We start from the raw sequence: 16,972 nt of genomic DNA, 5'->3' as shown, positions 1-16,972 counted from the left end.
TTGGATCTCACATATTGTTGTTCTATTTAAAAGAGTTAGGTGGCGTTTGACTCGCTGGAATGTTTATGAAGGAATTGAAATCTGTGAAGGAACTGGAATCTGAATATGAAATCTATTTGGTTGGCAGGAAATTGAATTGGACCAATTTCATATTCTGTTTGGTTCGCAGACGTGTCAGAAGAATTTGATTTCAGTAATGTAAACTGACAGAATTACCCTTCTTATTTTTTTGCTTAATTTTAGTTTGTTTTATAATTTACATGTAACAATATATTATACAAATTTAAAAAATATTAAATTTTCATTTTATTGATTGATTATTCATTTCAATAAATTATAAAAATCATACTAATAAACATCATAAGTTAAAATCATCCCAATTAAGGATGGCCATGTGTCAAGTTAGGTCGGGTTTTTGGTCTTCCTGACCTGACTCGAGAACAAGGGAACCTCCACCCGAGACCCGACCCGACCAAAATAAAGTTTCACCCGACCCGACCTGACCCGAAATAATAAAAAAATATTTTTATTCAATAAAAACAGTTACTTAATTGAAAAAAATTATATATAGAGGGGTATTATTGTAATTGTTCCTAAATATATAAGGTAAAATTATATATATTTTTTCAGGTTAGGTCGGGTATTTTTCACCCTAAACTCGAACCCGACCCGAATATCACACTTAAAAAAATCGACCCAACTCGACCCGAATATCAAACTTAAAAAACCCCGACCTGAACCCGATCCAGAATTTTTTTGAAAAAATTCGACCCGACCCGAATATCACACTTACAAAAACCCGACCCGAATATCAAACTTTAAAAAACCCGACCTGAACCCGAATTTGTTTTTAAAAAACATCCGACCCGAATACCAAAAGACTGATGAGGGTATTATGGTCAAATTTCACATTCCCTCCTCCAAAGGATTTCAATTATATTATGTTATGGATGAAATTTACTTTCCCTCCCTTGATGGAATTTGATTCCAATTTCTCATTTGAAAACTTGAACTAAACATGAGAAGGTGATGAAATTAGATTTCAATTCCCCTTAATTTTAAGAAATTCAAATGAACCAAACGCCACCTTAATGAATGGCAGGCGTGGAAGCCTAATTCCTCAAATTAAGATCCTGCATTGTCACTTCAATATGGGTAGTAGTTATGCGTTATAATCTAATAATTTAAAGGGTAAATTACACATTCGTTATTGAATTATACTCTTTATTATGATTATTTCATTAAATTAATAATATTTCAATTTTTTTACTTTTAATTTTTAATTTGTGCATCTTAGTATAAGTGTCAACAAAATAGAAGTTAGATTCGTACTCAAAGTATTGAAATGAAATGATTCATAAAATTTGAGATTGAATGATCATCATCTATGACGATTGATGGTGACTAGTCGTGACATATAATCACCTTTTTTAATTTTATATAAAATAATAAAAAATATCATATCATATAGAAATAATAATAAAATAATTTAGAGGGATCAAAATAAGAACAATTCAAAAGTTTAGTAAATAAATTAAAAAAATTGAAGTAAAATAATTAAAATAAAAAAAGAAAATATAATTTAGTGAAGAATAATATAATTTAATCTAATTTAAAATAAAAAATGATATAAATAAATATAATTGAAAATATTATAAAAAAGTGTAATATTTTAGGTTAGGTTAAACTTGAAATATTATAGTTTTATAATATTTTTTTGATTAAATTTAAAATATTATATTTTTTATTATTCATAAATAAAAATATACTTTTTAATAATTTAAATTATAATAAAAATATTATATGATGAATTTAACAATTTCGTTCAATGTGAACCTAAAATGTTATATTTTTTTATAATATTTTTTATTATGTTTCTTCTATTTTTTTAATCTTAAATTATATTATTTTTAATAGTATTTTTTGTTATGTTTTTCTTCCGCTTCAGGAGAATAAATTTTATTAAGAAATTTACGAAATAAAAATTAAACAAAGAATTGCACATGGAGCTGTGGCAAAAATGACAAATTGTCAGTGACTGAACTCTGAATCATGCCTCCATTTTCCTACTAAAAGATACTTCCCCCAGTCCACACCACCGACTTCCATGACAGTACAATCTAATTAATTAATTACACATTTAATTTATTTTATGTTTTTTTTTCAAATTGATTCAAGTGTCCTTAAAATCATATGTACCAAAATAAAAAAAATAAAATATAGAGTGGTAGTTCCTAGAGATGGTCGTTGTTTGCTGCAGTCAACAATTTCTGAATCTTTCTTGCAACTTGACCCCACTTCTACTCTCCTTTCCATTGCAAAATATATTTCTTGAGTGCAATTAACAAATCTCAATATTAATTTTAGTATATATTACATATTTGGTCATCTCCTATAATTTAATTTCTGTTTTGATCACTTAATTATTATTACTTTTTAAAATCATACCTAAATTTATATTTTAGTTCTTTTTAATCATATGCCCTTAAAAAACTAAATAGGATGCTAATGAATTATCATAAGTTTACCATACCAACAATAAAAAATAAAAATATCACCTCAATATCATTATTAATTATTTAATATGAGTGATCAAAATAAAATTAAAATTATAACGTTAAATATGATAATGATAGTTAGACGACAAACCTTTGTACTTACCATCATATAGATCAGAAAGAGAAAAAAGGATTAGGATTGAACAAGCTATACACTTTTGTAGTTCCAAAGAAAACATGATAATGTTAATGCAACTCCTCCATTCACCATTTTAGGCTTAAAACAAAGAGAAATCCATGGCCCTACCATGCTGTTGTTCATCTTTTTCTTCATTTCCCGCCTTTTAAATCCCACTTTTTTCATGTTTTTCAAACCCCACCAATCTTTTAGTCAAATTTGTTCATTCCATCTTCACTTTTGTTCTTCTGTTCTTTTTTATGCTCAAGCTCAACAATGGAAACAATCCAACCCAAACCAGCTTTCAACAATGGCAGCCATAAGAGCAAAGTAGTAAGAACTTTCCAAAGGGTCGTCAACCTGAGAACCGCCACAAAAATCGCTTCAAGCAATGGGATTGGAAATGGCTCCCACGGCGGCTCCGATGTTAACCGAAGAGCTGCTGCCTTGGAAGCTCTGGTGGCCATGGTTTTCGCCAGTGTCACTTCCATCAAAGCTGCTTACGCCGAGCTACAAATGGCTCAACACCCTTACAACAGCGACGCCATTCAAGCGGCCGATGAAGCCGTCGTGGAACAACTCAAAGTTCTTTCAGAGCTGAAGCACAAGTTTTTTAAGCAGGAGCTTGATGTTTCACCTCAAGTCTCTGTGATGCTCGCCGAGATCCAAGAACAACAAAGCTTGATGCGCACTTACGAGATCAGAATCAAGAAGCTTGAATCTGATATCGAAAGAAAAGTTGCTGTCATTGCTTTACACCATAAACAGCTCAAAGATCGCACCTTTTTAAACAAGTCCATGGAGAAGAAACTAAACGAAAGTGGGCTTCTTTCAATGTTCGATAACATCAAGTTCACAACGTTGAATACAAGTGATTTCGTGCAAGTTCTGCACTTCACGATGAAATCTGTTCGTAGTTTCGTGAGGTTGATGATGAAGGAGATGGAGTTAGCAAAATGGGATGTTGATGCAGCTGCTAAAAGCATCGAGCCTGGTACCATTCTGGCAAAACAAAGCCATCGATGCTTTGTCTTTGAGTCTTTTGTGTGTAAAACAATGTTAGAAGGCTTCGTTTCTCATGATTTATGGCTCACAAAGGAGCAATATTTTAATGAATTCAAGAGCTTGAAAACAGTTCATCGAAACGTTTTCTAGTTCAAAACCCAGATTCTTGTTTTTCTAAGTTCGCCATAGCCAAGTACCTCAAGCTTGTTCATCCTAGAATGGAGTGTTCGTTTTTTGGGAACTTGAACCAGAGGAAGCTTGTTATCAGTGGCGGGTTTCCGGATACGGCTTTTTTCACAGCTTATGCAGAGATGGGAAAGCGATTTTGGCTACTACGTTGCTTGGGGTTTTCGATGAGTGAACAAGTTTCAGTCTTTCAGGTGAAGGGTTGTAGATTCTCCGACGTTTATATGGAAAATGTGAGTGAAGAATCACTCTTTTTCGACGAAAATATCAGCAGCAACGAAATCGTTGATTTTAGAGTTTGTTTCACGGTGGTTCCGGGCTTCAAGATCGGTAAAACCGTGATACAAAGCCAAGTGTACTTGTCTCCGGTGATAACTCCGGTGAGTTTAAAAGCATAGTAACTTTGTCATTAAGGAAAATGACGAGATAATGTCATACACGCTCAGACTGGTACAAGCGCCGCCCGGAGGGAGGTAAGTGCTGTTCTCAAGTGGGTTTAACTTCAGTTCCCACTTGAGAACTGCAGTTATCTTCCATGTTACGGAGAAGACAAGCGGAGCGTGAAGTGGCGCGTGAAATATGGTCTGTGAGCGGCGGCGACAGCATGTGGACCCACTGCCCGAGGAGATAGGGGAGGAGCAGGTAGGTTTTGGCCTTAAGGGGGACAAGGACAGCGGTCTTTTTTTTCCTTGGTATTTTTAAATTAGGTTTATAATATATTTATACAATAGGAAAAAGAATATAGTAGTAGTACTAGTAGTGGAATGCAGTTTTTGTAAATGATCAACTTGTCTAAAAGAAATCAAAGACGAGATTTGCAAGTTGCATTGGCATAACGTAATTTAAAACACAAGTTTGCCTTTTACATGATGCATGAACATTCACATATGTCTTACATACATGTGCATGCATGTATGTACATGTGAAATCAATGATATACTTATTGGCTGTACTGCAATTCAATATACACATCCTCTATGTTAACCTCATGTTAGTCACTGCACAAAGGAGACTCTTAGTAACAAAGCTCATGCATGTGATGGTAAGCAGTTTTTCCATGGTTTTTTCTCTCTCAGTTCCCTGTCTCGTCTCCATGAATCAAACCATGGCATTCTTCCTCATCGATGCCTGCACGACAGAAGGTTACACAAAGAATGTTGTTTTCAATAGGTCAACCATGGCATTCTTCCTGACTGGCCAAAACGGATAACAGGTCCTGAATTCAATGTTGAAGTGATGGAGTATGTTTCAAATGGAGCCTTCTGATCCGGTATCTGATAAAGAATCATGGTCTGAGGCTTCTGCCAAAGCATCGAGCATGTTTATGACCTCCGCCGGGTCACCCAAGTAATACTTGGCTTTGCTAGGTTTCTGGCCAGCGTGCAGGCAAAAACAGATGTGTTTGGGGAGAGAACACCGCTGGAAATTGCGCTACTGATGATCTCAAACATCTCATCGGATCTGTCGTCGCCTAGGCAGAGAACAAAAGCAGCCTGCTTTCCCCTCTCGGTCATGGTTGTGAAGATCTTTTCGGCAACCACACCTTTACTGACTCCATAAAGAAACAGTAAACGGTTGATTCAATATCATGCATTTGTATAAACAACGATGGCAATGCATTAGATCACCTACTAATGCATTCATAATCATTAGAATAAGAAATGGATTAAATCAGTTTGCAACAATTCGAAAACTGGAAAATCAAAACCGAGGTAAAATACCTGTGGTTTCACTTCAACAATATACTGGCCACTTTTCACAGACACAGGTTCATTTGCTAATACACTCTCGAGATGGTCTAACATCTCCTTCGCCTGACTAGATCCGAAACCCAGGTCAGCGTCTCGATGGTGCCAGACCAAGACACTCTCTTTCGTTTCAATATTGGAGCCATCAGTGGCCTCTGTATACAATTTCATAACATCGGCTATTTGCTTCCACCCGAATTCACTATTCTGCCCACAAATTTCCCAGTTGTCATTAGCAGGCCACCTGGAATATCAACAACTTCAAAGTAAGTCCACATATTGAAGAAGCACTAAACCGGAACAAAGGCGGAAAAAAAAGGAAAAACAAAACTGTATACCTCATGAAATAACCATGTTCAGCTGCAATTCCCAGTTTCTTACACGGAGAAAACCACTTGCTTAAACTTTCTCTTCCTCTTCCACTTACAACAAAGACTGTATTCCTGGTATCATTAGAGAGCGCATTTACAATCGAGATAACCTCGGGCATAACCGTTCCATCATAGTCCAATAGTATAGCCCTGTTTTTGGACCTTAGATGTACAGATACAATGTGATCAGTAGACAACTTTCTGAAGTTGGGATCGAGGGCTACCACTCTGAATCCAAAGCTCAAACCGATCCCCCAACAACGTCTTCTGAAATGATCTTTCCATGTCCTTTCCATATCCTGGAAGAAGCTTCGTGACCAGAATGCTACATCATGTGAGGTAACGTACCTATAATGCTTCTCATGGCGCAACTGCTTCTCACCATTGTTAGGGCCTTTTGCCTGAAATGAAATGTTGGGGGGGCCAAAATACTCTTAAAAATAGAATATGGGACAAAATGATCATTTTAATAAATGTTGAGGGGCTAATTTTGATATTATGCCTCAAATAAATTATGGTTTGACTATAGTTCCAATCCCTCTATTTTCTATTCTACTTTTAATTCCATAATTTTATTCTCATTAATGTTTTTTCCCTATAAAAACACGACTATCTGTTTGGTACCTCATCTATTCATGTATTTATATTTTGATCATCCAATAGTATCTTTTGATCACACCTAAAGTATCATTTTCTTTCTGTTTTGATCACTTACAGTTTATTTTGACTATCAAGTAAACGAAGATGATAAAGTGACATGATATAATATGATAATTTTAATATCTAAAATTTATACTTTCTATCAATTTAGTCATAACTTAAAACAATTCAATAAATTCTCAATATTTAAAAGTACTATTAATTTGAACCTTATTTTAATTTGAAATAATTTAATAAAATTGACCCGTCAATAAAATAATGACACTTTTCACCTTCTATAGGCATACCCATTTTTCTACTGATCCAACTTGTTTTAATTTATGCAAGTTAATTATATGCGGCATATCCCTTTGATTAGAACCACCTACCAAACTAATTTGAATGACGCAGCATTTTAAAACAAAAACCACGTGATAATATATGGTGATGGTATCCACCATTATTATTTTGCTTAAATGACAATCAAAATCATCTTTATTATAACGATGAACTAAACAGGTGTTTTCAACAAGGCATTGCATTTTTCCAATGAAAACAAGAAAGCTAAGAACAAAGTGCTTGTTAAAACCAACTATGTAAACGTTCATCAATGGCCATATTAAAGCAGTGAATGACAATCCAGGCATTGTGTTTGTGATTTCAAGTCAACAAGAAAATTTGGTGGTTTGAAGGGGCATTAATGATGGCTTTGTTTTGTGATGAGATGTGAGCTAAATAATGTCGATTTCCTTTTGCTTGTTTGTTCTTTTATCTTAGGCTACTCGGGTTGAATCTGAGCGTATGATTAGATTCTTTTTGAAGCCATTTCTATTTATTTATGTCGACCACTATTATTTCATATAATTAACGTTTAATCCTGTTTATATCTTCATCTTACAGCTTGTCAGAAAAAGTCGACGTTATATTCGATTGATAAAGGCGGATACGGATGATCCTCTCTCAAAAAATTTCAATTTTTTTTATCAGGATTGGTTATTACGGATGCATCTTAAGCAACCACTTAGGTCTCATCTTTATAATTGAAACATCTAATTTTTGTAATCCTACTTTTTATTTTTATAATTGAGACCCTTAATTTTCAACTCAAACTTTTCAGCTCCCATCTTTTTGACTCCTGAACGTGATTCTAGCCTCCGTTTCATTGAAAAATGTCTCATGGTCCCCAAATCGACGATGGATTTTTCAACTTCTTCATCATTCAATCTTCGTCATCAACCGTTCGATGGGCTTAAAATTGGACTATGTTGGTCGACTCGCTATTCTCTCATAATCTACCGTTTGGATTGATCGTCCGTCGACCGAAGGTATACCCCGTTAGCCCGTCCGTTAAGTTGAACTTCATTTTTCTTTTACTCTACTAGTTTATTTAGAAACTATGCATAGAAAAGTTAAGAAAATAAAAAAAGGGTTTTAATATATATTCAATTTTACATCCTAAATTTATAAAATTCAATTTTACATTGAGCAGAAACTCTTGATTCTTTCACAATCATTGCCTCTGTTTCTTCATTTATTTTCTTTTTGTCATCAACTTCTTCAAAACCAATGCATTCTTCAAGAAATATTACGCAATTCCCATCTCTCCTTCCATCAAACCCACCGATTTTAACCGTGTCAAGCTTGTTGTATGAAACAGTAAAATATTATAAATTCAACTCGACTCGAGTAGAATCTATGTATAATATTAACAAATATAGAGTACCAAGATTTGTATTCGTGGACGTACCTTTTCGAGAACCAAAGAGATCAAATTAGGTGAATGTGTCAATAAGAGTGACAAAGCTTGAGGGTCATACAAATACATTCTCGCTTTAACCTCAAGATGCGTCAAATTTGGCCAAAATACCAGTCCATTCACATAATTACTGTTGTAAATTTCATTCTGCAACACCATACATTAAGTTAAGCTCTGCAAATTTAGATGAAAACGTTAAATCAAATTTATGAGACTTACCTTGTTGGTGAATAGGTCATCTGCTTTACTATACTAGAGATTGAGTTCAAAAGATCAAAGGTGGCTTGAGAACTGTATTCATGGGTTCTTCTAACATCAACAATGCTTGCAGAAGACAAGGATAATACTTGATTTAAATCACCATCTTCATGTATCCTACTAGGTTTAAGTTGGTATTTTATGTGTAGTTTCTTGACCATAGCTGTGGGTGTGGATATGTCTGATAGAATATAGCAACGTTCGATGTTAAATGATTCGAACCGAGGACAGCCGGAGCTTGTTCAACGTGTTACTGCCGATGATGGAATCATTTAAGTCGGAGGGTCTTAAGGCACGGGAATAACACACGAGTGCCGGTCCGGATTTCGTCGATAATGATACTGCCGGACAATATTATACTCGTAAGTTTTCGTCATGAAAAGATAGTAGGAGATAAATCAACAAGATACCCTTCGGCTAGATAAATATCCAATACTTGAAGATTAGAACAACTTGCTGCTGTAGAAGAATCGATACAGTTAGAAATCAGAGATTCCTTGCATAGAAAACTGATACACCACAGACGAAACTTCTGGAGGATTGCCAAGTTTTGATGGTACTTCAAGGCGTTTCCAATGAGTTTTTCGAAACTACGCTTTGAATGATGATTGTCCCAAGAATCAATGGTGGGGACTGACCTCCGTAAGTATCGATATCTTGACGATAAAGAGATTAATCTTATGGGTTGATGAGATTCAAGAAAAGAAAAAATATGGCTGAGAATCTCATCAGGCAAATCGCTTATCCTGTCAACTTTTGCGGCCGCCTCATGGTTGGCCATTGATGATGAAGGTTAGGTAGCTATGACTCAGAGAGGTAGGGTTTAGATTATGATTATATATATATATATATATAGTTGAGAAGATTATATTTGTATTAATTTAGAATGTCGAGTTTAGGTAGTGTTCTTGAAAAAAAAATTATGTAACTCTAGAATCGGTCTGAACGTTATGCCTAAATCTAGGCGGTTACATATCTTATTCAAAAATTTCTTTTCATATTTAAAATAACGTTCAAATCCATATACAACATAATATGAAATTAGTCATAAGAAAAGTTCATACGATAAACGTCTATATATCAATATATACATGTATTAGAAAAACCGTATAAAACATATACATAGCAAAATACTGGTAGTACATATATATCAAGACGGAAACAAAAACAAGTGTCACCAAATTGTAACAAAAAGGTATATAGAGATATACAGTGATAAAAAATAGGAGTAGTCGGTCCTCCTGATGCCAAATATGTTAGCCTACGATATGTTACTATCTGAAAATGTTAAAATTTACATAATGAGCTAAAAAGCCCAATGTACTCCTTACGGTGTATAAAAACATACAGATAAAATACTTCAGTAAAATCAGTTTATCAAACATGTTTTAAAAATATGAACACTACCCCCCATCCGATCACCAAAATGTGTAGGCTCTCCAGAACTATACACCCACTTGTACACCCGGTAAGGGCCTTATACACATAGCATAAGGACCTGCATTAAAGACTTACCCTGAGCACAAAGCTGAGGAGCCTAGGTAAGGTGTTGCGTTAATCGATCGACGAAATAGCCAAGAGGGGGGTGAATTGGCAATTAAAATTTTGGTGGAAGCTTTTGCAGAAAATAGAAAATAATTGCACAACGATTTAGAGTGGTTCGACTTTCTCAACCAAAGTTTACGTCCACTACCTTAACTATCCACACTAAGGATTTTCCAACAAATTCACTAATTTGTTCTTTCTTTTGAGGACAAAGAGTAACCTTACAACTCCCTCAAGAATTATATCCCAAATTCTTGAGAACACTCTCTCCCAAAGAGAAATACACAAATTTACAAACTTACAGAAAAACCTCACAAGATAAGATGTTTGCACAATTCTAGAACAAAGAAATAACACTAAAAAATGAATACAATTGAGCACAATAAGTGTTCTTGAAAGAAAAATGAATATTGAATGAAAATTTGGCTTGAAATGCTCAAACTTGAGGTTTGATGCTTTCTCTTTGATTCTCTAGCTTATCTTCTTAATTGTTGTTAATCAATGGCTCCTAAGCTTGTTTAAATACACCTTGAATCACTTCTGAACGTTGAGGATCATTGGTGAAGTCAATAGAGACGTTATTGTGTGAAAACAATTAAATAAAACAGTTGGGAGCGTGTGTGCATCGATGCATACTCAAGGTGCATCGGTACATGTGTGTAAAATTCAAATATTTTGACCGTTATAAGTCTTAGTGCATCGGTACACTAGGGGTGCATCGGTACACTAATTAGATTCGATGTTTCAAAAGAGCCATGAGTGCATCGATGCATGGTCTGTGCATCGGTACATAAAATGCATTCGATGTTTCAATAAATTCAAGAGTGCATCGAGGCATGACTGTGCATTGGTACACAAAATGCATTCAAAATAGGGTGTGCATCGATGCATCATGCAGTGCATCGGTACATCCCTTTGGAAAATTAATTTTTGGCTCGATTAAGGTTCAAAATACTTTGTAAAAATTGTTTCAAAAATATTTTAAGTTTAAAACACAATTTTACACTTTAGTAAGGATTGAAATTGACCTTAGAAAAATTTGGAGTAATATTTGTGATATTCAAATAATTTAATCGAATATTCTTTAAAAATGTTTATAAAATCTTAAAATTCAATAACACTTAATTTTTATATCGAAACATCAAAATATTTTCAACAATCTCCCCCTTTTTGATATAACAAAACATTTGAGTAATTTTAAGATTTTCTTGGAAAATCATTTTTGAAATTACTCAAAATTACTCCCTATTACTATATTCTCCCCTTTTTGTTAAATCAAAAAGACTCTAAAACGTTTTTAAACAAGGTTTTTAAAAACTTAGCCAATTGATATTTATAAATTTAAATAAATATAGCTTAATCTGCTAAGATCACAATCAAGAGAAAGGTTAGCCATTAGTTCCATAATTCAATATTCATGAACAATGTGTAATGGTAAATTGATCATATTCTAAATGATGTAAATGATGCAAAAATTAATAAACAATAAGTTCAAATTAAAAATTCAACCAAACCAAGTATTCAAGTTAAACATCAACATTCAAAACAAATTCAAACATTCAAACATATCAATCCAAAAACATTTAAAATGTTTTAACAATAAGTCCTAAGTTCGATCCAAGAAAACAAAGCAGGCAAGTTCAAGCATCCGTAGGAGGATCGGAAGGAGATATATGTGCCCATATATTAGCCACATATGGTGTAAGCACATCGAGTCTATCATCTATTGCATTGGATTGATTATTCATTGCTTTGCGGGTAGCTCGAATCTCTTGTTGATTCTCCAAATGTTGAGTCCCCATAGCAGCCAAGTGGGATTCTAATGATGCAAACCTCATATCCAATGTCTCCATGAAAGAGGTAAAGTATGGAGGCATTGACTATCTTGTGTGTCAGCTCGTTCTCGGGTGCTTCATCGTCAATATCGTCGATATCTTGCATAAGTTGTTGAAGCTCTGGATCATCGTTCGCTGCCGGTGCCGGAGGAGCTTGTGAAGAGCTAGCTTCCGGTGTTTTCTCAGAGGTTCGAACCCATTGCTCACCTTCCTTTTTCCATCCTGGTTTTTTAAGGATGTTAGATTTATTTAGTTCTGGAGAGGGATGGGAATATCAACCGAAACCTTAAGCCCGAGTTTGATAAATAGATTACTGAGGAGACAGCCGTAAACTAAAGTTTCTACATTTTTGGATGGGAAAACGTTTACGGTATCTACTAGCTCACCAAAAATAATATGTGACATATTTATTTTCTTGTTATGTTGGATATAATGTATCCACCATAAATCTATGACCCTAAGAGAGGAGTAACTACCTCCGGATGGTCCAAACCACCAAGAGATCATCAAGTGAAGGAATCACTCGTGATGAGTTCTTAAGGTAATTACACTATCCTTAGATTTATAGCGTGTAGCCACAATATCTCTTTCATTATTAAGACCGTCATTGTCTAAACCAAAGGCATTAGCGATTGTGTCTGAGTCGATATAAATGAATTCACCTAAGAGATAGGATCGAATTCCTACAGTTTCGGTTTGACGTTCGTTTTGGACACAGACCACATTGGAGTAGAAAATGCGGACTAATTGGTGATAAACAATTGGCTGAATTTGACACATTTTATCAAACTTCCAGGAACGGAGGATAGGAAGATATTTGAAGTTCATGTCGGCCATTGCTTGAATAGAGGGAATACGTTCTTCCCGGATTTTGTATGATTGGAAAGAATTAACAAACCTATGATAAAGTTCTTATCGACGACGACCAGGTTGGTTGAAGCAAGAATTAAGAATGGTTATTTCGGGTTCGTTTGGGTTTGGATTTTGAGGTGGAGGAGGAATGAGAGGTAAGTTTTGACTCGAACAACTCGATGATGACCTAGGGTGTTTAGGATTAGACATGGTTCAAGAAATCGGAATAGAATAGATACCTGCAATTTAAAACATATGTATGCAATATAATCAATCCCAAAACTCAATTGAGTATGCAATATTCAAGGTTCTCTAAACCGAATCCTAATGGGCAATGTTTGAAAATTATTTTTGAAAACAATGTTTCAATAATAATATGTAATTTTCAAAACAACATAATTAAATCAAAAACATCAAATTTAAAAAATTAAATCAATGATTTTCGAAATAATTTTTTTAAATTTCGAAAATTCAAAAATTTTGAAAAATTGTGTGTTTTTGATCAAATTGATTGTAAAATCTAGTCTCTTAACATTAAACAATCAATGCTCAATACTTAGTTCAACCTAGAACTAATCAAAACTAGTTCTAAGTTCAAAAATCAATAAAACAGGGGTTTTTGAAATATTACCTTGAAAATTTTAGATTTTGTGAGAATGAGATGTTGTTTGCACGTATTTAATGATATTAGCAGGATCAAAAGTTGAAAAACGAACTAATTCCGACTTGATTTGTTAGTTTTGGAGCAATTTTGAGAGTAGAGGGTGAGAGAGGGGACGAAGGTAGAGTGTTTGGGAGTTTAGGAGTTTTAAGAAAATAAGAAATTTTAGGGATTTAAGCCTAAAACCCGACAAGTGTATTGATCCATAGCAGAGTGCATCGGTGCACATTCAAGAAATGCATCGGTGCACCTTCATGGTGTATCGATGCACATTCAAGAGATGCATCGGTACACTTTCTAGTGTATCGATGCATGTTGCACAAAAATGTCAAAAATCCATTTTTTAATCATTCAAAATGCTAAATTAATCAGCTCTAGTGGTATTGGCAACTCATAGATCAAAAATTAACAATGTTCAATCAATCAAATCTATCCTTAAACATTATTTGAACATATAATTAATTTTCACTAAAGATCATAAACTCCCCCTAACTATTAGCAAAGAATGCAATCAAAAGTGTTATTTTTATAAGCATTTTTCATTCCAAAAAAATGCTAAAATTATTTTAAACACTAAGTGAAGATAGGTCAGTTAAACCTAATTCTCTCCCAAGTGTCCAAAATCTTTCTTTATCTAAATGTTTTGTAAAAATATTTTCTAATTGATGCAAAGTATCAACAAATTCTAGAACTACATCTTCTTTAGCGACATGATCTCTAATGAAATAATGTCTAATTTCAATGTGCTTAGTTCTAGAGTGTTGGATGAGATTTTTAGAGAGAAAAATAGCACTAGTATTGTCACACTTGATAGGTATGGTACCTACTTCAGTTCCATAATCTAAAAGTTGTTGTTTAATCCATAAAACTTGTGCACAACAACTACCAGCTGAAATGTATTCCGCTTCAATGGTAGATAATGCAACATAATTTTGTTTCTTTGAAAACCATGAAATCAACATATTTCCTAGGAATTGACAAGTACCAGAGGTATTTTTCCTATCTATTTTGCATACTCCATAATCTGCATCAGAGAAGGCATGCAAGCTAAAGCTAGAGTCTCTAGGATACCAAAGTCCTAAACTAGGAGTGTCCTTAAGGTATCTAAAGATTCTCTTAACAGTTAGTAAATGTGATTCCTTAGGGCATGATTGAAATCTAGCACATAAGCAAACACTAAACATAATGTACGGTCTACTTGCGGTTAGATAAAGCAAAGAACCAATCATTGACCTGTATAATTTAACATCCACACATTTACCTCTTTCATCTTTGTCAAGCTTTGTTGATGAGATCATTGGAGTGGCATGAGGTTTCCCATTTTCCAATCCAAATTTCTTGAGCATATCCTTGACGTATTTTGCTTGATTGATGAAGATGCCATCTTTTCTTTGCTTGATTTGGACTCCCAAGAAAAATAAGAGCTCCCCCATCATGCTCATCTCTAATTCACTCTGTATCATCTTAGAAAATTCTTGGCAAAAAATATCATTAGTAGAACCAAATATTATATCATTAACATAAATTTGAAGTACTAATAAATCTTTACCTTTATGCTTTAAAAAAATGTAGTGTAAACATTCCCTTTTGAAAAACCTTTTTCAATTAAAAAATTTGACAATTTCATACCAAGCTCTAGGAGCTTGTTTTAATCCATAAAGTACTTTTTCAATTTAAAAACATGATCTGGAAATTTTAAATCTTCAAAACCAGGAGGTTGTTCCACATACACTTCTTCTTTTATAAAACCATTTAAAAATGCACTTTTAACACCCATCTGATATAATTTAATTTCACTAAAACATGCAAATGCTAATAACATTCTAATTGCTTCCATGCTAGCTATGGGAGCGTATGTTTCATCATAGTCTATGCCCTATTCTTGAGTATAGCCTTGAGAAACAAGTCTAGCCTTGTTCCTCACTATATTACCACTTTCATCTAGCTTATTCCTAGATACCCATATAGTACCTACAGTAGATTTATTACTAGGCCTTTCAACTAATGCCCATACTTTACTTCTCTCAAATTGATTTAACTCTTCTTGCATAGCCATAATCCAATGTTCATTATTTAAAGCTTCTTTAATATTCTTAGGCTCTATGCATGAAATAAATGCAACATAATTACATATATTTCTAAGAGAAGATTGAGTTGTTACCCCTTTGGATGGACCACCTATTATTTCACCATCCTTAACATAGTTGTATTCTCTGGGTAAGAGACTTCCCTTTCTTCAATGGTTGGATTCTCGAAAATCATGAGTTTCCTCATTTTTTGTTTCTTCCTTTGATGATGGTTCTCCAACGCCATGTCTAACATCATTTGTGTTTACAATGCCTACATCATCATTCACACAAGAATCCTTCCTCGGAAGTGGATTATCATCGAAATCAACATGAATAGATTCTTCTACCACTAAAGTTCTTTTATTAAACCCGATAAGTTTTAGAATTTAAGGAATAACCCAGAAAAATTCCTTCATCACTTTTAGTATCAAATTTGCCAATATTTTCTTTACCGTTGTTTAAAACAAAACATTTACATCCAAAAGGATGAAAATAACTAATGTTAGACTTTTTATTTTTGAAAAATTCATATGGAGTTTTCTTTAAAATTGACATAATCATTACTCGATTAATAACATAACAAGCGGTATTTGTGGCTTCCGCCCAAAAATATTTTGGCAAATTGTTTTCACAAAGCATGGTTCTAACCATTTCTTCTACAGTTCGATTTTTCCTCTCAACAACCCATTTTGTTGAGGGGTTCTAGGTGCTGAAAAATTATGGCTAATACCATTAAAATTACAAAAATTAGTAAATCCAAGATTTTCAAATTCAGTACCATGATCACTCCTAACACTAGTTATGGAGTAACCTTTTTCGTTTTGGATTACTTTTGTAAACGTGATGAATTTTTCTAATGCTTCATCTTTAGTACTTAAAAATAGAACCCAAGTATATCTAGAATAGTCATCTACTAATACAAAGCAATATTGTTTTACGCCCAAGCTAACAGTCCTAATTAGCCCAAAAAGATCTATATGGATCAATTGTAATACTCTACTAGTTGATACATCATTAATGGACTTAAAGGAAACTCTTTGATGTTTTCCTTTAGACAAGCATCAGAGATTTTATATTTATTAAATTCTTTGGTAACCCTCTTACTAAATCTCTTTGAATTAGTCATTGTAAAACACTCATGCTAGTATGTCCTAGTCTCCTATGTCATAACCAACTATCATGCTCATCCTTAGCAACTAGGCACAAGTTAGTCATATTTATTGAATCTAAATGCACCATGTAAATGTTTCCTATTCTATGACCAACAAGCATAATCCGATTAGATGTAATGTCAATGACTTTACAACCATTAGTTTCAAACATGACATTGTATCCCTTATCACATAATTGACTAATACTCAATAGATTATT

The 16,972-nt window shown here is 33.8% G+C and overlaps 2 pseudogenes; one reads left to right on the top strand and one right to left on the bottom strand.

Annotated features, from left to right (window-relative positions):
* Positions 1–2,698: 2,698 nt before the first annotated feature.
* LOC120172948 lies at positions 2,699–4,688 on the top strand (annotated as a pseudogene).
* Positions 4,689–5,041: 353 nt separating this feature from the next.
* Positions 5,042–9,420, bottom strand: LOC120172931 (annotated as a pseudogene).
* Positions 9,421–16,972: the final 7,552 nt, after the last annotated feature.

This window comes from Hibiscus syriacus, unplaced genomic scaffold (assembly GCF_006381635.1).
Source record: "Hibiscus syriacus cultivar Baekdansim isolate YM2019G1 unplaced genomic scaffold, ASM638163v2 tig00111917_pilon, whole genome shotgun sequence".
Classification (NCBI taxonomy): domain Eukaryota; kingdom Viridiplantae; phylum Streptophyta; class Magnoliopsida; order Malvales; family Malvaceae; genus Hibiscus; species Hibiscus syriacus.
The sequence above is the reverse complement of the archived record's forward strand: the minus strand, read 5'-3'. Positions and strand labels throughout refer to the sequence as shown.